The sequence below is a fragment of the Physeter macrocephalus genome, chromosome 3, assembly GCF_002837175.3.
Source record: "Physeter macrocephalus isolate SW-GA chromosome 3, ASM283717v5, whole genome shotgun sequence".
Classification (NCBI taxonomy): domain Eukaryota; kingdom Metazoa; phylum Chordata; class Mammalia; order Artiodactyla; family Physeteridae; genus Physeter; species Physeter macrocephalus.
The window spans coordinates 28,816,519-28,828,190 of record NC_041216.1 but is presented as its reverse complement, the minus strand read 5'-3'; positions in this window follow the sequence as shown (position 1 = coordinate 28,828,190).

Genomic DNA, 11,672 nt, shown 5'->3' with positions numbered 1-11,672 from the left:
AGTCCTCTCCCTGGGATCCGACTGAAGCCCGAGGCTCAGCTCCCAGCCCCCGCCCGCCCCGGCGGGTGCACAGGCAAGCCTCTCGGGCTGGTGAGTGCTGGTCGGCACCGATCCTCCGTGGGGGAATCTCTCCGCTTTGCCCTCTGCACCCTGTTACTGCGCTTTCCTCCGCGGCTCCGGAGCTTCCCCCCTCCGCCACCCGCAGTCTCCGCCTGCGAAGGGGCTCCTAGTGTGTGGGAACCTTTCCTCCTTCACGGCTCCCTCCCACTGGTGCAGGTCCCGTCCCTATTCTTTTGTCTCTGTTTTTCCTTTTTTCTTTGCCCTACCCAGGTACCTGGGGAGTTTCTTGCCTTTTGGGAGGTCTGAGGTCTTCTGCCAGCGTTCGATGGGTGTTCTATAGGAGCAGTTCCACGTGTAGATGTATTTCTGATGTATCTGCGGGGAGGAAGGTGACCTCCGCGTCTTACTCTTCCACCATCTTCTCGTTTCATGGGGTCTTAAGCCTGCCCCATAAGGTCACAGCCAGACCCTGCCCATCCCAACTTGAATCGAATTAATGATGAAACTTGAGATGTGTTCTTCCCTCAGTCCCAACACACACACACACACACACACACACACACACACACACACACGCAGAGGAGTCGTCAGGGAAGAAAGAATTTTGGAGCAGTGGCTTTTGTACCCAAGTCACAGAGATGTAAATTCTACAGAGAAAGAATAGGCCAAGAACTTGACTCTGGCCCAGGCATCAGACAGACGTACAGCACAAGGCATTGTATGTCTCGTCTCTCTTAAGAGCTCTGATTTGAATCAAATGACTGCAGCCCTTTCCGTTGTTCTGATGGAGGAAAACGTATTCCTTGCATAAAGAGCTTTCTCTCTTGACAAGAACTTCCAAGCTTGTCCTTAACCAAAGTCTTGGGGAGTGCACTCATTGAAGGCCAGACCCTTTAATGAATATTTCATCGTCTAGCTCATGGAATGGCTGGCCTCTGGGATGACTCTACAAAGACCAGGCAGTCTCTCAGCACAACTATGAATTACATAGTTAAGTAATTATGAGTATATAATACTGAGTTATGAACTCAGTATTACAGTCTGTAATACTGTCTACCAGAAGCTCAGTTTCCCAACATCTGGAGACAGGATCCCAGTCGAAACTATGGTTTAATTTGCTCTCCTTCCTACTCTTACTGCCTGATAAGCTGTCAATGAAGATGGTGGTTGAGTTGAAAAGTCATGATGCTACCCCTGAGATCACCTCTCTCAGGGCGCGTTGGTCAGTATGCAGGATTCCTGTACCATGAAGGACTTCTCATGAAAACAGGCTCTCATTACCATGCCTCCTGTGCCAAATCTAGTCAACATTATTAATTGAGGGTATTCTCTGTACTGGACCCTGTGCAAAGCACTGGGAACTGAGCTGTCTTTGTAGATACAGATAATACTTGACTTACCTAAATCTTGAGATGGGGTGACAAGGATGCAAAAGGAGTCCTGAATGCCCCCAGGGAGCCACCGTGAGAGGACCAGGAGGCAGTGCTTGACAGGGAGAGGAAGTGGAGAGCCTGCTGAGCACCAGGACCAGGTAAATAAGGTTGGAGTCAGAGAGATGGGGAGGGATGGAGATGGGGAAGGATGGAGGGAAGGATGGTAGGAGACAGAGGGAAGGTAAAGCCATGGCTAATGGCTGCAGAGCCTGCTGGCCACGGGAAGGTATTGGATTTTATTCAAAGTACAGTGAGATTGACAGGAAATGGTAAGACCACCAGAACAGTGTGAAGACTGCATGGAGGGGAGACTCAAGGGAAGCCCGTAGGCTGACACAGCAGTGCAAAGAGACATGACAGTTAGTATGGACCACTTCCTTCAACCTGAGAGAGCGTCTCCGACCAGCAGGTATAACTGGGGGCTGGGGAGCCCCAAGAGAGGACCAGGCAAGATCCAGACATGGCGTCAGCTGTAGTCACTCCCCTCGTTTGGAAAATAAGTAAGAAATTACAAAAGCCATTTTCCCAAAGAATCAGTAGCTTCCGTTTTAATGAAGGCTGAAGTCTGAATGATGTTATTCTAGCCAGGGACTTTGTTTCTGTCAATGGTTTTTAACTAATTACCATAAATATCATCCATTTAGAATTTCACTGTAATTCCAGTCCCTATTAGTGTGTAAGCAATGCCTTATCTTTGCCGCAAGCTACTGTTTATTCATAGAAGGAGACAGTACATCACAGACATTGTCATAGCAAATAGATGTTTTTTGTATTACATTGTGTGTGGTGTGAATGAGCCAGAAGTGATTTGCTAAGTAGGAAGTGCATTTAAAAAGAATTTTGAATTTTAAAAGAAATCCACTTGCTATTGCTTGGGTGGGGGGTGCCTTGTGTGCCAACTTCCCTTTTAGCTTTGAGTTTTTGCCTCAGGGAAGTATAAGCTGGCTGGTGGGCTGGAATGTTGGAGAAGGGCTCTTTTACAATGTCCCCAGGCAACCAGATGGTGATGCTGTCCATGGTCATTATGCATGAGGGTGGGTGTCTCACTGGTTGCAAGGACCACACTTCCTCCATTTCTCTGCTTGTCATCAACAAAGATGTCAGCTATCTGGCACATCAATTTGGAGCCATAAGGAAATCAAGCTGGCACATTTTGCAAAGCTTAAATGCTTGGTTGCCTTTCGGATTTGGAACTGTACTTCCAGGAGCCACCAAATGGAACCGCACATCTGCAGGGACCCAGGGAAAGACCACCTCTCTCCATCTATCAGAGCACATATGGTGGCAGACAGATGTTTCTGACGGAGATGGGCAGCCTAATTTGCAGTTTCTAAATCTGCAGAGACACCATGTTCTGTCATTAAACATTCATTTAGGACCATCTTAATCGGAAACAATATAACAGAGCAATGTACCTAGATGGCAAATGGTGCTTCTTGTGCATGAAATATTAAAGTGACAGCTACTAACTTTTCTCCATCTGACCTTCTAGTAAGTACTTGTTTGGGTAAAAAAGTGCTGTGTTTCCTCAAAGCTCAGTGAGGCAGACGTTTGCCGTGTGCTCACTGATGTTGGACAGTGTGCCAGAGGCAAAATGGAATAGACGTTGGTAAAGATGCAGTATGACCACTCGAGAATCTTCCTGGAAGGTATTCTGAGCATTTAAGAATAAATGGAATAAACTCAGGGTATGTCTCAGTAAATTATCACTCTTCTGCATTTGATTCACTTTAAAATGATTTACATTTTAAAACTTCTCAAGTCTATTTGACATTTCTCTAGATGTTATCAATGCCATTTTGAAAGCTTTCCATGTGCCCGACACTTCATAAAACTTCTTTCTTATTCAAAGCCATATTTAATTAAAACCCAGTTTTCTGGTACATGCACTAATTATTACTCTTGGCTTGAAGACTCCATCTGAACCTGTTTTTAACTCTGTGACTCAAATCCTTTGCAATCATTTTGGAAACCTGGATGTTTTCAAAATTATTCAATAGTTCCTATACAAATTGCTCATTTATTTTTATTTTTTTAATGTAGAAATAAAAATAAATAGAACACCCAGGAACTGGCTATAATACAGCTAATATTATAGTATATAATATAAAGTATATAGTATACTATATAGTATTATATTATACTATATAGTATATAATATAATATATACTATATATAAGTATATATGATATATAATATTATATGATAATAATATTATAGTATATATTATTATGGTATATAATAATATGATCCTCCCTCTGTGTGTGCATCCCTGGTGTCTCTTTCTCTTCTTTAAGGATACCAGTCACATTGCATTAGGAACCCTCCCTATTGGCATCATTTAACCTTAATTACCTCCTTATCAGCCCCATCTCCAAATACAGTCACACTGAGGGTTAAAGCTTCAATATATGAATTTTGAGGTGAACACAATTCAGTCCATAACACCCCTCCCTTGACAAATTGAATTGGAAACTGTAGGAGTAAGGGATCATTAATATTTTAATGAATTTAATTTAAAATTTTTAATTGAGGTATAGTTGACATACAATAAACCATGCATATTTTAAGTGCACAATTTGATACGTTTTTGACATACGTACATGCCGGTGAAACTATTACCACAGTCAACATGCACATCTCTCCCAAAAGTTCCACCATGTCCCCTTGTAATCCATCCCTCCTTCATCCCCCACCCCCAGGCAACCATGATCTGCTCTCTGACTCTATGAGTTTGTGTTTTATAGAATTTTACACAATAGGAATTTTACAGCATATACTTTTTCCCCTGGTCTGGCTCCTCTCACTCAGCATCATTATTTTGGGACTCACCCACGTTTCTGTGTGTATTCCTAACCCACTCTTCTTTGTTGCTGAATTTTATTGCATGGTAATCACCCCAACTTTCTTTGGATTCATATTAGCAGGGGATACTTGCTTCTATCCTTTAACTTTGAACCTGTCTGTACCTTTGTATTTAAAGTGGGTCTTGTAGGCAGCAAATTGTTTTGTTGAGTCTTGCTTGTTAATCCAAATTGACAATCTCTGCCTTTCAACTTGGGGGTTTAGTCCATTTACTTTTTTAAAAAAATGTATTTGGTTGCATCAGGTCTTAGTTATGGCAGACGGGCTTCTTAGTCGCGGCATGTGGGCTGTTTAGTTGTGGCATGCGAACTCTTAGTTGCAGCATGCATGTGGAATCTAGTTCCCTGACCAGGGATTGAACCCAGGCTCCCTGCCTTGGGAGCACGGAGTCTTATCCATTGCACCACCAGGGAAGTCCCCTAGGCCATTTACTTTTAATATGATTATCAATAATGCTTAGGTCTGAATCTATCATCTTCCTATTTGCTTTCTATTTGTGCTGTTATTTGTTCTCTTTCCCCCCTTTTTCTACCTTATTTTTGACTTCTATTTCATCTCCTTTGCTGGCTTTTTAGCTATAACTCTTCATTTTTTAAATTTTTGTGGTCACTTTTGGGCTTATAGTCTACATGTTTAACTTATGGTAGTACATTTTCATGTACTACTATATCACTTCATGTATAGTATAAGCACTTTAAAAGGTATACTTGCATTTATCCCCTCCTAGGCTTTGTGTTATTATTATTCACATTTTATATGTTATAAATCTCAAATTAAATTATTATTTTCAAATTATTTTCTTTTAAAGAGATTTAAATAGTATAAAAAAAGAGTACATATTTATATTTATTCATGTAATTACCACTTCTGGTGTTATTCATCCTTTATGTACATCTCTATTTTCATATGAAAATAGAGATGTACATAAAGGATGAATAACACCAGAAGTGGTAATTACATGAATAAATATAAATATGTACTCTTTTTTTATACTATTTAAATCTCTTTAAAAGAAAATAATTTGAAAATAATAATTATTTTCATATGAAAATAGAGATGTACATAAAGGATGAATAACAGTTTCCTTCTGTCCATTTACATTTTTTTAAGTTTTTATTGAAGTATAGTTGATTTACAATGTTACAGCAAAGTGATTCAGTTATATATATAAAATTGAACTATACTCAGTATACTACAATAAACCATAATGAAAAAGAATATGAAGAAGAATATATATATAAATATTCAATATCTCAGGATATTGAATAAAGTTCCCTGTGCTGTACAGTAGGATCTTGTTTATCTACATTTCTTTTAACATGGGTCTGCTAGTGAAAAATTCTTCCAGTTTTTGTCTGTCTAGAAAAGTCTTTATATGCCTTTATTTTGAAAGCATATTTTCACTGGGAATATAATTCTAGCTTGACAACTTTTTTCTTCAGTGCTTTAAGGATGTTTCTCCACTGTTTTCGTGCTTGACTACATTTGACAACAAATATGCTGTCATCTCTATCTTTATCCCTCTGAACCTATGCCTTTTTCCTCTGACTACTTTTAAGACTTTTCTCTTTATCACTCATTCTGAACAACTTGATTATGATATGCCTTAATCTAATTTTTTAAATTAAAGCTTGTTTCTTGAATTTTACATTTCTCTGAGTTTGTTGGACTTTTGGATATGTGGGTTTAGAATTTTTATCAAATTTGGAAGAATTTGAGCCATTATTTCTTTAAATATTTTTACAGCCCCTCCCTCTTCCTCCTCTTCCTCCTCTTCCTCCAAGACTCCAGTTATACATATATTAGGCTACTTTAAGTTATCCTACAGCTAACAGATGCTCTTTTCTTCTTGATTCTCTTTTCTCTGTGTGTTTCATTTTAGATAGTTTCTATTACTGTCTCCACTTTCACTAATTTGTTTTCTTTTGCAACATTTATCTCATCCAGTAAATTTTTCATCTCAAACACTGTAGTTTTCATCTCTAGGAATTTGATTTGAATCTTTTTTATGTCTTCAATATCTTTACTTAACTTTTGGGGCATAGAATGGAGTTCTAATAATTGTTTTATTGTCATCTGGTAATTGTATAATCTGTATCAGTTCTTGGTCAATGTCAATTGATTTTGTTTCCTCCTCATGTGTCATATTTTCTGCTTTTGCATGCCTGCTAATTTATGATTGGATTTTAGACATTGTAAATTTTATGCTTTGGGGTGATGGATATTTACTCAGAAACAGTGCAATCCTTTATAGTGTTGCTTGTAAGATTTGTTAGGTTAGATCAGAGCAGCATTTAGTCTAGAGCTAATTGGTTTCCACTACTACAGAAAGACTCTTCTGAATGATTTACCCAGTGTCTTTTGAATAATGAGGTTTTCCAAGCTGACTGGTGGTAGGAGGCACTATTCCTGACCCAGTGTGTGTGCTGGACACATTTGTCATTCTTTGAAAGTTCCCTAAATATCTCTCAAGCACAGCCAGAGTGGCCTAATTGATAGTAAATGAGATTGTCCATTAAGTGTCCACTTCCAGTGTGGAGGGAGATTTCCTGGCGCCTTCTCAGCCCCCACACCATGAGCCCCTTTTTAGTTCTCTGGAAGCTTGACTGGACTCTGTTAGTTCTTGGTTTCTAAAGCTTTGAGAACCCACTTGAGGCAGATGAAGCAAAGAGGTAGACTGTCCATTATGTGAGATAAGTGTTTCTCCATTGGTCCCAATTACATGATACAGAAAACAAGCTCTTTAAATAACATGAAAATTCTCAGGGAAAGACACACATATGTTAACCACCCTGGATAAAACCAGGCTTCTCTTGTGTCCTTCATGGATTACAGAGGTCAGCATCTTAAGAGTTCCACAGATGAACCAGCCTCCAGGATCCAAAGCGGAGTTGAGACCTGACTTAAAGGGACATGACATGAAAGGTAATACTCAATTACCTGGTACCTGAGCAATGCCTCAGGGCACCTGAGACATCTAAAATCCCCCTGGATCCCTTGTGGAGTCAAAAGTACCTTTATATTAGAATAACCTTTAGCTACATACTGTTCTACCCTCTCAAGATGCTTGAAACAATCTCATTTGGTTAATGGAAACATAGAAGTGCTTGTCATTTTAACAACAGAACACTCACTTCTTTGAGCCTTGATATAGGGACAACTTGCTGGTCATCTTCCTGGAGGACATATTCATCTATTTCTTTATTCAACAAAAATTTATCAAGCACTGTTAGAGTTCTAGATATTTTGCCAGGCCAGGGTTAAAATAAAAACACAATCTTTGGGCTTCCCTGGTGGTGCAGTGGTTGAGAGTCCGCCTGCCGATGCAGGGGACACGGGTTCGTGCCCCGGTCCAGGAAGATCCCACATGCCGCAGAGCGGCTGGGCCCGTGAGTCGTGGCCACTGAGCCTGCGCATCCGGAGCCTGTGCTCCGCAACGGGAGAGACCACCACAGTGAGAGGCCTGCATACTGCAAAAAACAAAACAAAACAAAACAAAACAAAACACAATCTTTGTTTTGCAAATAATCCCCTCTTGCTCAGAGGGGCATCCTTATATGAGGAAGAGCTTAAGGGAAATCTTGGATGCAGTCTGAAGGAATATATAAGGTCAGTTATTAATTCAACAAATACTGAACATATGCATATGGAAGGCACTGGTCTCTGTTGCCAAATGGGTGGTTTCTGGTCATTCCTTGAACTTTATTCCCATGATTCTAGTGTATTCTGTCCTTCTCCCAGTAGTTGGCAATCCTTTTTAGTTCTTGGGTTTGCTGTCCTCACAATGCACCGGATGGAGCTAATTTGACAAGGATCTCTCACTGAAATGGGTGCACAGATACAGCACTGACAGCAAGTCTTCATGAAGACTACAGCTACAAAATGAAAATGGCAGGACTGAAGTCCTAGTCCGCTTTGTATGAAATATTCCAATTTACCCCATTTACAGTCTCTCACAGGACAGGCTGGACCAGAATATTAAACGCCTATCAATATTGGAATTGTTGCTCCTAATCAAGTTAGGTAACAAATGAAGAGAATTGGTAATATTAGAATAGTTAGCTGTTTATCACCAAGAGTGAATTACTGAGCAAGAATGAACTTGTGCTACCCACTAATTGTCAATGTGGCCTCTCTGATTTTTTCAATTTTAGGAAATGATCACAGCTAATTCAATTGATGGATTTTTCTGACTTAATTGACCTCAGGGTTCTTTTTGGCTATTTTTAAAACAATGAATCAATTGTCTACTATGTTCTCAGAGAGTAGGAGTAACACCCATGCACTGAGCCCCTAAGGACCTTATAACCAAGTGGTTAAAATGCCAACAAACTAAAATCAAACTGCAAATCGTTCTTTCATTCATAAACTATTTGTTAAATATTTTAATCATTCTACAGAGTGCTATGGGAATTCTGAAGAGTCCATCCAAGTGAAATGCCTGAAACATAGAAGGTGCACAATAAATATTTATTATATGAATGAATGAGTGAGTGGATATATTTGGGATCGGAAGAGATGTTCATTTAGAAAGGACATTTGCTAGGAGAGGTGTTTTCAAGAGAAAAGGCATGGAGTTGGAAAAGCAAAGGCTGGATTTGAGGAAGAGGAAGATGTACATTTTACCTGGAGCATGAGTATGTACAGGAAGATGTGGAAATAAATCTGGGTTAAAAGGCAGGGACATCTCGTAGCAGGCCATTGTCTCTGGCTGAGGAACTTAGACTCCTTCTTTAAGCAAAGGGAAACCATCCACAACTTGATGAATGTGACAAGCCAAGGCACCACCATGAGAGACTTTGCTTCTCTTCAACATGTTTGTGGATACCAGAGCCATTAGTCCATGTATTACCCAGGGTTCTCCAGACAAACAGAACCAACAGGAGATATATCTATATCTATATCTATATCTATATACATATACACATACATACACACACACACACACACACATACATGATGAGATTTATTATAAAGAATTGGCTCATGCAATTATGGAAACTGAAAAGTCTTACCATCTGCCCTCTGCAAGCTGGAGACCCAGTAGAGCTGGTGGTGTAATTCCAGTCCATTTCCAAAGGCTGAGAACCAGAAGTGTCCAGGGCAGGAGAAGATCCAACACCCAACTCAAGCAATCAGGCAGGAGGAAATGGATTCTTTCTTTCTCTCTCTTTTTCTTCTATTTATGTTTTCAACACTTTTGATAATGCCCACCTTCATGGGGGAGGACAAAGACCTTTACTGAGTCCATCGACTCAATTGCTAATTTCATTTGGAAACACCCTCTCAGGCACACTCAGAAATAATATTCAGCCAAATATCTGGACACCCTGTGATCCAGTCAAGTTGGTACATAAAATTAATCATCACAGTTCATTTAAAGAAAATCAACTAATTTCACAAAGCAGCTTTGCTCTCTGGAATTGAGGGTTTTATCTATGAAAGAACCTGATGTTCCCCAAAATGGAGTCAACTCACCGCAGCCTTGATCCCACCTAATGCACACGAGGTGGAAACCACTGTTTATTACATCTGACTTCAGGGGAAATCAGCTTAAGTATCTGTGAGATCCTATAGTAGAAGACCCGTGTCTAATAAATCCCATGTCTAATTCAGAAGGAAACTATTGGCCTTTATTCAGCCAAAACCCAATTCTGCAAATAACACATTCTTCTCCACAGTGCCAACTGCTCATCACTGGCGAGGAAAATCACTTTAACCAAAATAACCTGGTCTAGACCATTCTGATATGGGATGAAGATAAACAGCCAACACATTGACTCAATGAGGAAGTGGCCAGCTATGCCCACAGGATTCTGGACAGTTACGAGGGCATTTATGGTGCCTCCTGTTCCCATTATAAAGTCAATATTATCTTCCTCCAGTAACTTTTACCATTTTCTCTCCTATGCCTATTGCCTTTATAGATCATGTTTTTATTATTATAGATTGATCTTTACAAGACTACTCCAGTGTGGCTGAGGACACTGTATTTTCTGGATTTTTTTTCTCTCTGAGCCATCGATAAGCCCCCAGAGAAAATGTTGGAAAAGGAAAGAACCATTTGTCATTTAATAATCATGTGGAGGTAAGATCATTCTCAGGCAGCTGATAAAATCTGCAGCAGCAGTAAAGATGATTTGAGATTCTAACTGCTGTGTGCTGGTTAAATAACATTGGATGGAGACCACAGGAATTGGCCACCAGAGCCAAGAGAGAGGATGCATCTCAGGTGCTGTTGATTTCCCAGGTGAGGAGAGGAGCAGTATAATATTGGAGCCTGTAGACTCATCCAGCTGGAAAACCATGGATGGTTGCTGGTGAAGGTCAAAGACAGTTTTCTGTGTCTCTGAGGTCCCCAGGTCAATGGGAGTACAGAGGGACTTAGAAGTAGCAATTTCCTTAGAAGTGGAATGAGACTGAGGATTTACCCTGCAGCTGCATTCGCATGGCAAGCACCCTGTTTTAACTCAGAGTGCATGTTTATTTGGGGTGTCCTTGAGGCGCTGATGAAGATTACAAAAGGGCTGGCCAAAGTTTGATGCTATCAAGACCCCTCTCCAGCCTTGGTCTCTGACTCTCTTGTTCCAGGGATCTCCACTAAAATAACCCCTTAATCTTGAACTGGTCTCATCCCCTGCCCCCACCCCTTTCAGGCTGGATTCCATGATGCATCATTATAAGCCTCCCTTGCAAATAACTTCAACTTCCTTAGCCTTCCTCCCTTGATTCTTAGAATAAACTCCTACTTTGTACCCAAGAGGGAAAAATACACTGGAGGTTTAAAAAAAGAAAAAAGACCAGCTGACTGGCTCACTTTAAACCCGTGATAGGAAACCTCACCTGGAGTCTTGGGTTGGGTCTCAGGCGAGTCTAATTGCTCATCTAGCTTCTGACACGACCATCTCCTCCCCTTTGCTTCTCTTCCTCGGCCACATCCTCACTGCTCTGATGACCTCCCCTCGCAGAAGCCTCCAGACAGCAACTCCTGCATATTTCTTAGCAAATTTAAACCCCACAACACACACCTCCTTCTTCCCTCTTCCTACAAAGTAAGACGTACCCCTCCACGTATTTTTAAATTGAAATGTAGTTGATTTACAATGTTGTGTTAGTTTCAGGTGTACAGCAAAGTGATTCAGAGATAGATGATAGATAGATAGATAGATAGATAGATAGATAGATAGATAGACAAATAGATAGATAATAGGCAGATAGATTCAGTTATATATATATATATTATATATATATTATTCTTCAGATTCTTTTCCATTATAGGTTATTACAAGATATTGAATATAGTTCCCTGTGTTA